This window comes from Leptonychotes weddellii, chromosome 1, assembly GCF_054177405.1.
Source record: "Leptonychotes weddellii isolate Sample4059 chromosome 1, ASM5417740v2, whole genome shotgun sequence".
NCBI lineage: Eukaryota > Metazoa > Chordata > Mammalia > Carnivora > Phocidae > Leptonychotes > Leptonychotes weddellii.
Window position 1 is genome coordinate 136,888,375 of NC_138369.1, and position 12,874 is coordinate 136,901,248.

Here is a 12,874-nt window from a genome sequence, read left to right on the forward strand (position 1 = left end):
CATCAAGAATTAACCAAACCTAAAAAACTGGTCTAGCTTTTTTTTTTAAGTTTCAAAAATGTGTCTTTAAAACTTTTCCTAGCAGTAACATTACACGTAATTTTATTTTTTATAGCTAATGGGGATTGAGAGGAACAAGGTAATATGGGAAAAGGTATTGGCTGCTTCTTAAAGGTCTTTTAGATTGGTATTAATGTAGGGAGTTTACAACTGTTTATAATATGGCTAAAAGTCCAGCCGATCCAGAAACCTCATCTCCCAAGAAATAACTCACATTAATTAAACTCATAAGAGAATGAGATATGAAGCCAAAAATGACAGTTTACAAGTACAGGATTTTTTTCTACACAGAGAAATTTTGTCCCTGGGAAAAATTTCTTGGACATTTGTGGAGTAAATTTCATAGCTATTTCCACAATAAGGATGACCTTGCTGATAGAACTGGACTGTTAAAATCTGTCGGAACTGTGGAGTAGAACAGTCATGTAGCTAGTGGATTCTGGAGAGCCAGACTGCCTGGGTTTGAGTTCAGCTCTGCCATTTACTAGCTGCATGATTAGATTAGATTAGATTAGATTAGATTAGATTAGATTAGATTAATATTGTATTAAAAGAGAACCTATTCAAACACTGTTATTTATATATTAAGTTACATTATATATGTTATATATATGTATATGTGAGATATACTCTAAAGATATATATATATCCTATAGATTATAGATGTAAAATATATAGAGATTATAAAATATTATAATTATAATGATATATAACTATATATGTATAACTATATATAGTATACATATATACTATATCATTATAGTTATATATACATAACTATATATAAGTTATATAAACTATACCATCATTATAATTATGTATATAATACATTATTATAATGTATTATAATTATAGGATATATCATAATATATTACATTATTATAATATTTTATAATCTCTATATATTCTAAAGTTATTGCCTTATTTCAAGATTTAAAGCCTTGCTCTATCATTTAATTGGACAAGGCCTTGGAAAAGATCTCTCTAGCCCACTTTTCACACTTATAAGTAAGAATATGAGCAAGGGTACCTACCTCAGAGAGTTGTTTTGAAGGTAGGATGACTTATGCATCTGAAGCACTAGGAAAGTGTCTGGCACATAGTAGTTGTCCAAGAAATATGAATAATTATTATTGTTCTCCCCCTAGACTATATTTAGAAATACATATCCATTGTTTTTCTTTTCTAATTCTAAGTTTTCAGAAGGTACCTACCAATTCTATTACCTTCTTTTGCTCTTTCAGTAGATAACCTGTAGACATTAAAGACACTTAGACTTCAGATTTTCCTCTCAGTTATCACTTGCTCATATGCACAAGTTTCTAACATTTATAGAGCTTTATCTGCATGTGTGCATGACGTTGTTTTAAAGTTTCTTCATCCATAAACTCATTTCATCAGCATGTATCTCTGTGATAGAAGTACTGCCTCATACTTACTTAATGGATAGGAATTTAAGAATTGAAGGAGATAAGTAATTTGACTAAACACTTTCAGCTAGGATTCACACCCACAACTTTCAGACCCAGACATCTTTGTTAATACCTACCACACTGTGGTGGGAAGCTTCACAGGATCTTCAATGTACTGGTGATAGGAACATGCAGTAAAAAGTACTCCAAAATGTGGAAGAATTAAATGGTAGTGCATACAAATCAAGAATTGCAGATGAAATAAACTTCATAAAAGCAAGATGAGGTTCAAATAAGTATAAAGTCCAAATTGAAAAAAAAAATTTAATTTCAGTTAAATCAATTTCTAGCATTACAAGTGTTTCAATCTAAGATAAAAGCTCTAGCACATATTATGAAAATGTGGCCCATTCATGAATAAAAGTATACCGTTCACAGCAGACCTATATAGCGTCATAAACAATAAACATAAATGAGTTTTTTTCACACAGGTAATTACATTTTAGTATTCAAGATAGATTTAATTCATTACATAAAGTAATAGTATCTTGCATTATTATATATTTTAAATTAGTCCAGTCTATTCATTTCAATTCAGTTCAATTAAATTTAATTCAATTTTATCTGATTCAATTCTATTTGATTCAATTAAAGTCAATATGTATTTATGGAATACTATTACATACAGGTATTGTGCATGGGCTAAACCTATGGGTTAAAGTAAGGCACATGCAAAAGAAAAGAATAAAGCATTTTGTTTCATTGGTTTTGTTTTATAAAAAATATTAAAAATTTTAATCACACACTTTTTTTACCAATTTGAAATATAAAGCCTTCTGAAATAAAGTACCTTATAAATATGTTTCTGTTTTATATTATCACCTCCTACAGGAGACAGTAAATGATGAGGAAAGAAGGTGAAAACACGTGGAGTTAGGCACACGTTACTGCAACCAGTGGTGAGCTAGTAACGAGCTCTCCCTGATGAAAAAAAAAAAAAATGTCCTGGATTTGTAATGTTTGCTGATTTCCCTTTCACCATGGCCAGTTGCAATCAACTACTGGTCTGACAACCAGCTTTTGAAGTACCTGAATATTTCACAAATGGCTTTCAGGAGCCATTTCAAGTAAGAATAGGTTCCAGCACACCACTACTGTACTTTGTGTTTCCTTGATGGAGGCAGATTTGGCCATTATCCTATGTCTTCTCCATTAGACTGTAAAATGCCAACGATAGTATTTGAGTCTACTATGCATAGGTTGCAGTTCTCCATACCTGGCCCAATGCCTGGGATAGATTAGGCTCAGCATATTTTTTAAATGAATTGTGTCTACACTCTGGCCCCCTACACCAGAGAATTCATATCCCAATCCTCTTCAGGAAAGAAGCCTGACTACATTAATCTTTCATTCTCTGGGTATCTGGTATTAAAAAGAATCCTGATGATCATTGGTACTAACTTCCTCCTACATTTATTTATTCAACATACTTTAATTTATGTACCTCCCCAATATGGCAAGAATAATGGTAAATTCTACATATGGAGATGAAAGCTATCAAGCTCTCATGAAGAAATTCAGTCCAGCCAGAAGGAAAGACAAGCAGTGACAGGTAGGGCTATGCCCATGAGAGAAGCATGCACACGGGGCTATGGAAACAGCTGGCTCTAGCCCAACCTCTGCAGGATGATCCCAACTTGTTTCATTTAGTTCCTTTTATGCCCTCCCATGCCTAGTACTGTGCTTTCCTATATGTGCTGGGTTAATATTCACAGATTAAATGACTGACTTTTCACCCACTTTTTGTCTCAACAAGGATTCCTCTCTTTCAAAAATTTATTAAAAAACATAAAATCTCTAATGTCAGGGAGTCAAAAATATACTTTCTTATATCTATGGACTCAGCTCTTGTTGGAAAATTATTTAAAGTCCTGAAAAAAAAAATGATTAGCCTACTCACACCATCTAGCTTTACCAAGTACTACAGCTGATCCCCAAACAAAATGATTGCCATTCTTGAAAGAACAAGGCACTGTTATGGTTATCAAATAAAAAAGGACTTTATTAGCATCTAAATATGTGGATATTAGCTCCACAATTTAGAACTAAACGGAAAGCTTGACACGTTTTCCTCCTGTCTTACAAGCAAGTTGAGGGAAATGTCAAGCCCATCCTAGAATAAATTTTTATAAGCAGAGCATTTCTAATGTTCCCCATATTTGCAATAATATCAGGGCTCTTGTCCACATCTCATTCCACATTTAGCACCTGTAAAATGGGGCTTGTAGTTTATTTAATTAATGCCTTTTTTTTTTGTCTAGCTGGAGCAAAATGATTTTTAACTTTCAACCAGAGCTATATTAATTATGCTCTTACCTGCTGGTGGAATTGTGCTAAGTGAAGTACCAGTTAGTCTGAGGTGGCTCTTCCTCTTAGAAGAAATGGAGCCTCCTCTCCATTCAGGCCTGCACTTTCCCCCACTGTCTAAATCAGCATCCGCCGAGGCCCCTAGTTACCTGTGTGCGTGCCATATTCCAGCCTCATCTCATTGACTTTCCCATTGGCTGCGCGTGGCCAGATGCAAGAACAATTTCATTCCCACTTGCTTAAAAACAGGGTTTTGACTATAGCCGCTACAGTCAGATATGATGTGCACTTTATCCCTATTCTGCTCTAAAATTCTACTCAACCATCACAGAATTTATCAAAGATGGGCAGAGGAAAAGGCGAACTTGACAAACCAAGCTGGAGAAGCAAAAAGACCTGAATCCTATAGCTACTATGGTTACGGGGATAACCAAAGATAGAACATTCCTTTTAAACCAGGCATTGGGGCTAATGGCTTAACACTACAAACTCTCAGCCCATGGATGAGGATCAAGCTGACTCATAAAATGCATTCTGTTCAGTTTGCAGCCCTGTTGTTTCTCAAATGGCCTTCCCTGGCAGGAACTGAGCCTGGGAAGGGAAGCCACATGTGAACACTGCGCGGGGTGGACAGAATAAGCCTGCATGTGAGCAGCTGCAAACAATCCATTTTAATGCCAAGTCAGTGTTTAAGGACCCTGGGTGTTATGGTTAGAGAGGTGGAAGGGGGGGCGTGGTTTGAAGTAAAAGTGGAATTGGATTTGGCAGGCATGTATTTTCCTACGGACTGTGCTCAATTCTTCTAATCACAGTTATTATGAATGTTTCTCTCCAATTTATTCCTCATGTCACTTTGTGCTTTCATGTTCTCCCCACCATCTGCTAGTCTAGGCTATGGAGAGTAGTTTTTGATCCTACAAATAATAAATTGGAAAGGTGATTACTCTTAAGCCACATAAACACACACACTTGAATATCCCTGGTTTCTGCCCACAGGGCTAAACAACTGGGGACATCTGACAAAGGTTAGAATTATCTGAAGTGTGCAGTGACCTTGGTCATAATCATGTAATTTTCCAAATACAAATGTTTGAGTTTATCATAGAATTATCTATAGCTACGTGACCCTGGGCACTTGCCTCCATTCTCTGGGCCTCCGTCTCTCCTTCAACAAACCAGGCATAATCCCTAAGGTCTTCTCCAGGTATGCCATGATCATTTGCATTGTTAACTTGTTAGCAGGCCATTTTGACAATGGGGATGAAGTACAGAAATACAGAAGGATATTTGATTAATTTAATTTGGGCCATTTTCCTGCAACCTCTATTCTATGTGTTAATCCACTAATTCTAGCCACCTTTCCTTGCTTCGTTCTTTACTTCACTGCCCAGAGTCTAGTCTTTGTGTTCCCTCCATTCTCAACCTCTGGAAGCCTGTGTGTGTTTTTGATTGGGGTGCACCATGATTAAAATTGATGTGGTGACAGGGACCATTTCATTTGTCTTTTAGTCTCTGAAAACTGTTTTAGCTGAGATAATAAAATGCAATTCTGATATGAATGAGTTTTTAAAGCTTTAGAAAAAGTTTCCCAATGCAAAGCATATTAGCTCTGGTATCCTGGCCAAAATCCAAATGAATAATTGCATTGCTCCCTGCTAAATCTTTCCTGTAGTTTTAATTGGAGATGACATTCTTTATTTCTTTACCTCAACTGGTGTCTATTGTTCTTGAGCATCTGTTAAAACTTTGCTGCGTTTCATTCCGGTGGAGAATTCTTTGCAGTAGTTATCCTAGTATTAAATGGCCTCTTTAAATACACCCTATTTGCAGTTTGTGTGTGGGCGTGAGCAGGTGTGGGTAGAGACTTAAATACAATGATTTATAAAGTGCCTTTGGATCCTGGATTGAAAGGGCAATTTAGACCTGGGTTATCAACGTTATGTGAAAAACATACTTCTGTAAACCAGTTACTAATTACACAATTACCTTTGGTGGCACAAGTAAAAAATGATGTGATGCTTTTCAGCAAATTCTAGTTTTAAGTAAGTAATTCTTGGTGACAAATGATTAATTGTATTAAGTGGTCTTTACTAGATGCAATTTAGAGTAAATCATTTTCTAAAACACACACACAAACTAAAACATGATAAAGTAATTGTAATCTATAATAAATTTGTCTCCCTAGAAGGAATTTTATACAGGGCAAAAAAAAAAAATACTTGATTATTATTTTCCTTTTTAGAAAAGCATTAGAGTATTTTAGCTGTATAAGGAAGGTGTAGAGGGAAAGATGTTACATACTAATGGGGTCAAGTGAAGTTTCTCACAGTGAAGTGATATTCTCCTGAATCTTATAAACAAAGATACTCCTCATAGGGGCTAATTTGGGAACTGATAATAGTTCTGATTTGAGAACAGCTGCACCTAAGGGACAAGTAAAGGCATATGTCACTACTGTCATGAAGCAGTTCTTCCTGGCATGATAAAAACCAAACTGTGACTTCAGTTTTGGGAGTCTAAATTTGTACAGTGATACCCCAGCCCATAGATCTACTGATTAATTCTTATAAGTGCCCAACGGTCCTTCAGAACAGAGACACAGTAGAGACCATGGAGGATGCAGTTGACTCTGCTAAGTTTAAGGGATTTGGGGTTGTGATTTTTCCCCCCTAGCTCTCAATTAAGAGATATAGGAGAAAGAAATCACTAGTTCCCTCTCTCCAATGGGAGAGATGAATATTGGTGCTTATTTTCTTGTACCAAAGAGGCAGTAATACGTTTATATGGGGAACATTTTATTCTGGTTTTAAAAGAGATTTAAAGATGCCCTATAAGATCATCTTTCTCTGGCAGAATAAGATGTCTATTCACCTTAGTGAGCCCATATGGCAATTAGACAATCTGGTGAAATAAATCCCCAAATCCTTTCCTCAGTGGAGATTATCATATTCATAGTTTACAGAGAACAGGGAGCCTGTGGCTCTATTTTTTAAAAAATGAATGATGTCTACCTCATCTTACCAATCAATACATATCATAAAATGATGAATTGGACTGTAGTGACCAGGACTGATTGTCCTGAAATTAATAGATTAGCTATATCCCAGCTCAATGTGCTCTTCAGTGTAGGGTCTAATATAATGTCCAGAACACTGTGAACATTCCTAGTGGCGTTGTTTTATAACTAAAATTGAAAATATGAGTTGCTAGTGGGGAGGGAGAGTAGACAATGTCTTTGGTAGAGTTAGATGCACCCTCACTAGGCATCTAGTAAAAATAAATTCAATTCAAGTATTTATCCGTTGACTTTCTCCAAGATGTCAAGGTGTTGAAAGCCCCAGCTAAATGGCCTATCCCATGAAAAACATTTTTGTATTTGCATAATATTTTCAGAGATGTTCAACTCATCCTGAGCCTGAAGGGATACGGATGTTCTCTGAATATTTTATGTTGCTTTCATTTTCTACAAAGACTTGATCTAAATTGCAAGATGGAAATGGATGTGCAGTGGATGTTTGTCATGGGCAGTTAGCAGATCTTTCTGTGATGAATAAAGTAGGAAAATCCCAAATGTAACTTTTCTTATTTGAATTATAATGATCTTGAAAATGATCAATGTTTGAATTGCAGAAGGAATTTTCTTTTTGTGTGTGTGTTCCTTCTAGACCATTTGACTTATTCTTTATTTATAGATAATTGAATATAAAGAGATTCTTCACATTTCATACAGAGCTTTATTCCAATTTTTTTTATACTTGAGTTGATTTTTAATAGGTCAGTCAATATTAAGCTTTAAGTTCCTTCTATGGTCTCTTCAAATCCCACTTGTCTTCTTACTACTGATTTATTCATTTATTCATTCAGCAAATATTCATCCTATGCTTGAGAGGTACCAGGGACATATGGTACCAAGAAAAATAAAGCATAATCTCTATTCTCAATTGTGTTTCTGTTCATATCCTGTTTGGTATTGGTATTTTAGAAGGCCATCACTTTAAAAAACAAACTTTTCTTATGGGATGTTAAAGTAATTCAATTAACTATTTTTTCATGAATTATTTCTGAACTAGGGCTCAAATAGAGCATTAGGGGGTAATTCAAGGTATTTTTCCTTCAAATGAAATGTAAAATCCATGGTAATCATTTATGACCATTTAAGATTCCATGATACTTGGCTTTGCAATGATAGTCTCCTACCAGTTCCCTTTGGGAAATTATATTTCTCTTTTCTCTATTTCCTTGCAGGTTCAATTTGTGAGAAAACCTTGAATTTCTACTTTTTCCTATTGTACAGAGATGCTCTTGTTGACTGTTGTTATAATGTATCCATGATGTCTAACATTTCAGTTACCAATAAAGGATCCTGGTGGTATACTAATTATGATGAACTGAGGGCATAACTCTCTGCTTGTAAATAAATTCAGTATAGTTCATTCTCCTGATTTCAGAAACAAAATATGAGATGTATCAAGTCTTCAAACACTGACATCATTACACCAGTTTAACATGGGGTATCTATTCCAGATCAATGTAAATTCCTCAACCCAGCAGTTGAGTTACTTACTCATATTTACTCTTGATCCTGTACATCCCATGTGGAAGTTAATATGGCCTTTGCCTTTCACAACACTGTATCCATCTATATATTAGCCTAAAATGCTTTCTTTAATTTTCTCTACCTATTTAATTTCATTTTTTTTTTTTTTTTTTGGTAAGACTCAGCTCTAATCTCATCTATTCTAAGTCTTTCCTTAATTATCTTATGCCACAGTGATCTTTCCCTTATGGTCAATTCTCTCAGTAGTCTGACCCCATCAGCCTAGAAAAACAAAACAAAATGACAAAAAACAAACTCCTTTATACTTGGGCCTTTGGAACTATTCTCTAGCTACTTTATATTCACTTTCATCCATCCATCATCCATCCATCCATCCATCCATCTATCCATCCATCCATCCATCCAACATCCAATGAATGCTTAGCATGTGCCAGACTTTCTGCTAGGTTCTGGTGAAACAGGGCAAGGGGAGAACCTAGCCTATGCTCTAAAGAACTATATAGTCTAATAGGAAACATAGAAAGTAAATATTCACACCCTGCCCCTGCCTCAGCTCCCAACTCACCCAAAAGATTGAAAACAATTCCATCAGTAACAGTAGCTCTTCATGGTAAAGATCCTCAGGGATGATTAAATGTATTGGGGCTTAGAAATGAAAAAAAATATATTCTCTCTTGCCCCATAGTCCTGAAGTTATAGGATAGTAGGGGAGTTACCAAGAGCCATTACTCTGGAGTATTTGGGGTACATGTGTGGCTTAAACTAGTTCCTCATATTATTCTGGATGGTTGTGGAAGTTGGATGGGGCTTGTTACTAAAGAAAGGGGCATGCAAAAAGGAAGGTGCATATTATTAGAGTTACATATGATTTCCTTTCTCCATTGGAATAAAAGAAAAATGATATTGAGATACTTATAATGTTCTTTGGAAACATATAGAAGCAGCAATTATCTCAACCTGGGGGAGTGATGTATCTTGATATTGGGGAAGAGTGATCATTTGAGCTGACTCCTGAAGAATGCATAGGAGCTCACCAAGTAGATAAGAGGAAGGGAGAGAGCTAAAGGGGAAGCCATTACAGGTAGAAGTATTATCAGTAGTAGAAGCTTGATTGCTGTTGCATTAAAGGGATTGCAAATCATTGCTTATGACCTGAGAACAGGATGCAAGTTAAAAAATGACAGAAGAGCCAAATTAGGGAACAATTATGAAAGGCTTAAATGTTTTGCAAAGGATTTGGGGATTATTTAGAAAGTCACTGAAAAATTCTGAACATGGGTCAGCCATGAATTTTGGAGAGATCCTCTGGCAGCAGAATAGGGCATGGATTAAGAGTGAGGGCAGGGAAACCAGGTGAGATGCTCTTACAGTTATCCCATTATTTCCTGCTGAGCTGAACTAAGTAGAAAGTCTTGGAATAGGGAGAAGGGGGTGGGTTTAGAAGATAACTGGTCATTGGTGACTTATTGGGCATGAGCATGAGGTGAGAAAGGAGTGTGGGATAATTCGCAGGGTTTCCTCTTGTTCCTCACAGGTCTGTGAGTGGTGCCATTAAGTAAGACAGACATTTCACAAACAGGAGACTTTTTGGGTGATTTGGGGGCAAGTAGTCTTTCCCCAACTAGAATGTACTATTCTCAAGGTCACGGACCTTTTCTTTACTTTTTTTAAAAGATTTTATTTATTTATTTGACACAGAGAGAGACAGCTAGAGAGGGAATACAAGCAGGGGGAGCGGGAGAGGGAGACGGTAGCTCCTGGCTAAGCTGGGAGCCCAATGGGGGCTCGATCCCAGGACCCTGGGACCATGACCTGAACCGAAGGCAGACACTTAATGACTGAGCCACCCAGGCGCCCCAGGGACTTTTTCTTTCATTTCTTTTTTTCTAGCCATTGTGTAGTACCCAGAAGTTGTATTAACAATTAATTGCTGAATAGAATAAAGAAGCACAGATGAACCATTAGCATTTTACTAAGGGGCACACTGAAGCATAGGAAATAGTTAAGAGAACCACATGCACATTTGCATTAAATATGCATTACATTTGCATACAATTTGAGTAAATCTGTCAAAATAGTTTCATTTTTCATGTGCATTTTAAATATTCAAAATATGTTGTTGATGCCTTTTAAAGAAGCGGATACTCATATTAGACAAAACTTCAGGAGCAGGTTTCAGACAAGAAGGGGCAAACCTACTACTTATTTACTCATAACCAGATGGCCCCAAAGGGTTATTCACTCTTCTTTCTAATGACTGTTACATTTGTGATTAACACAACATTGGTTGGAATTTAGCAGTGATCTGGCAAAATTCTCTTTCTCTTGTCTCAGACAACCTCCATTATATAGATTAGTAGCAGTACAGTTCAGTTACTGGCAACCTACTCATGGGAGGGCTTGAAGAGAGCTTGTTTTGCAAGGAGAATATAAGATTGTACCCTCCTCTCAAACTGTGGGGATCTTACTCTTTCGTCATTATTTGAATCTCTTTAAAAGGAGATGGACAGCTATTGGGAGGATTCTTTGCACTGAGTGGAAGGTAAAATAGATGGGTCGTTCCTAACAGCAAGTTCTCCAACTGCTTGCCAGTCTGGCTATGTTAGCATCACCCAAAGACTTACCAAAAGACAGATTCACACTCCTCGTCCCTAGAGATCACTTCTTGATAGAGCTGATGTAGGATTTTGACATGTAGTTTAAATGCTCTTCAGATAATTCTGAGGCAGTGCCAAGATTGGGAATCATTAAAAATAGATGAACTCAGAGGGCTCTTCAGATTTAATGGTTTCAGGATACTTCTCAACACCTGCCTCTAACAGAGCAGTAAGGAGACCTGGCTGTGTCTCCCACTCCTCCCAAAACCTGAGAAAGGCTCTAAGGCAGAAACACGTTGAAGTATAATTTAGATTGCTCACTGAACCACTGTGATTCAGAGAGGGTCATACCAGGTTCCATAAACTCAAGGACCCTCTCATCTGACTATGGTAACACTAGTTAGGTATCTTGAGTCTGTTGAGCCAAGCTTGGGCCTTATCTCTGACCAGCCTACTGTATACAATATACTTATACTCGCCTAATAATGTTTGAGCTCTTTTCACATAACTGCCAAATATTTCTTCCATTTCTTCCATCCTCCCTACCTTATTTTTCCCCTTCTTCCTAATATTTCCTTTCTTCTGTCAGTAGAAAATTAAGAGAGTGTCACTTGATATGAGTAGTTTATTGAGCAAAAAATAAATTATTGGAGAACAAGGAGACTTTCAACCAAAAGTGGGTAAGAAGCTCAGTTTAAAAAGTATGAATGAGGGGAGGGGGGAAAGATGGGGGAGGAGTAGGGGACCCTATTTCAACTGGTCCCCAGAATTGAGCCGGATATCTACCAGACCACTCTGAGCACCCATGAAACCAGCCTGAGATGTAAGAAGATCTGGATCTCGACAAACAGAATATCGCAGGTGGTGGTTTTGAGGTACGAAGCGGAGAGCCGTGATTCTGCGGGCAGATATTGGAGGATAAACGGCAGCGGGAGGGTGCCTGGACGTGGGGATCCTACACCGCCGGTGAGTGACAGCCTCACGTGCTGCGGACGAGGCACAGACTCGCAGACCAGTAGCATTGGGAAAGGACTTCAGGGCAGCCCCCGGGGTGGAAAACCAGACCGGCGGGGTCGCGCGCACGCGAACCGCAGCCCCCCGGACAGAAACCAGAGTGAAGGTCGCACGCACGCGAACTGCAGCCTCCGAGATGGAAACCCGGTGTGCCAGGTCCTGCCGGTGAACTGCAACCCCCAGGGTGGAAACCCAAGCGGCAGAGTCGTGCGCACGCGAACTGCAGTCCCTGGAACAGAACTCCTAGTGGCGGAGCCCCGCGCGCACGCGAATTGGGAGCAGCTGGGGTTTTAGAAGCACAAAGGGCAGAGACGTGCCCCGACCTGGAGGCAGGACTGGGAGCGCTGCTGAGGGGCGCACAACCCAGGACGCTGCAGTTTATAGCAGCATGGACAGAAACGGAGACGGTGTGGCCTGGAGAGCTCACTGAAGAACAGACTGCAGTCTCTCTGCTCTGAGGCAGAGGGTTGGAAAAGGTCTCTTCTGCTCTGACTCGGGGAGGAGACACGGAAAGCCACCAGGGAAAGGCACCAGAGAACAAAAGCCCCAAAAACTGATTCCCACTGAGCCCATCCCCCGCCACAGTGGTGCAGGGCAACTCTGCCCAAACAGGGTTGCCTGAGTACTAGTGCGGCAGGCCCCTCCCACAGAAGACAGGCTGGGAAAACAAGAGGCCAGCAATCCTAAGGTCCTAAGAAAACAGGTGCATCTTGCTTGGGTTCTGGTCAATAATTTCAACTCTATACATTCCCTCAAACACCCATCAACAGAATGACTAGGAGGAGGAGCCCCCAAAACAGAAAAGACTCAGAGATTATGGCTTATGCTGCAGATTTACAAATGGATGCAGATATAACCAAGATGTC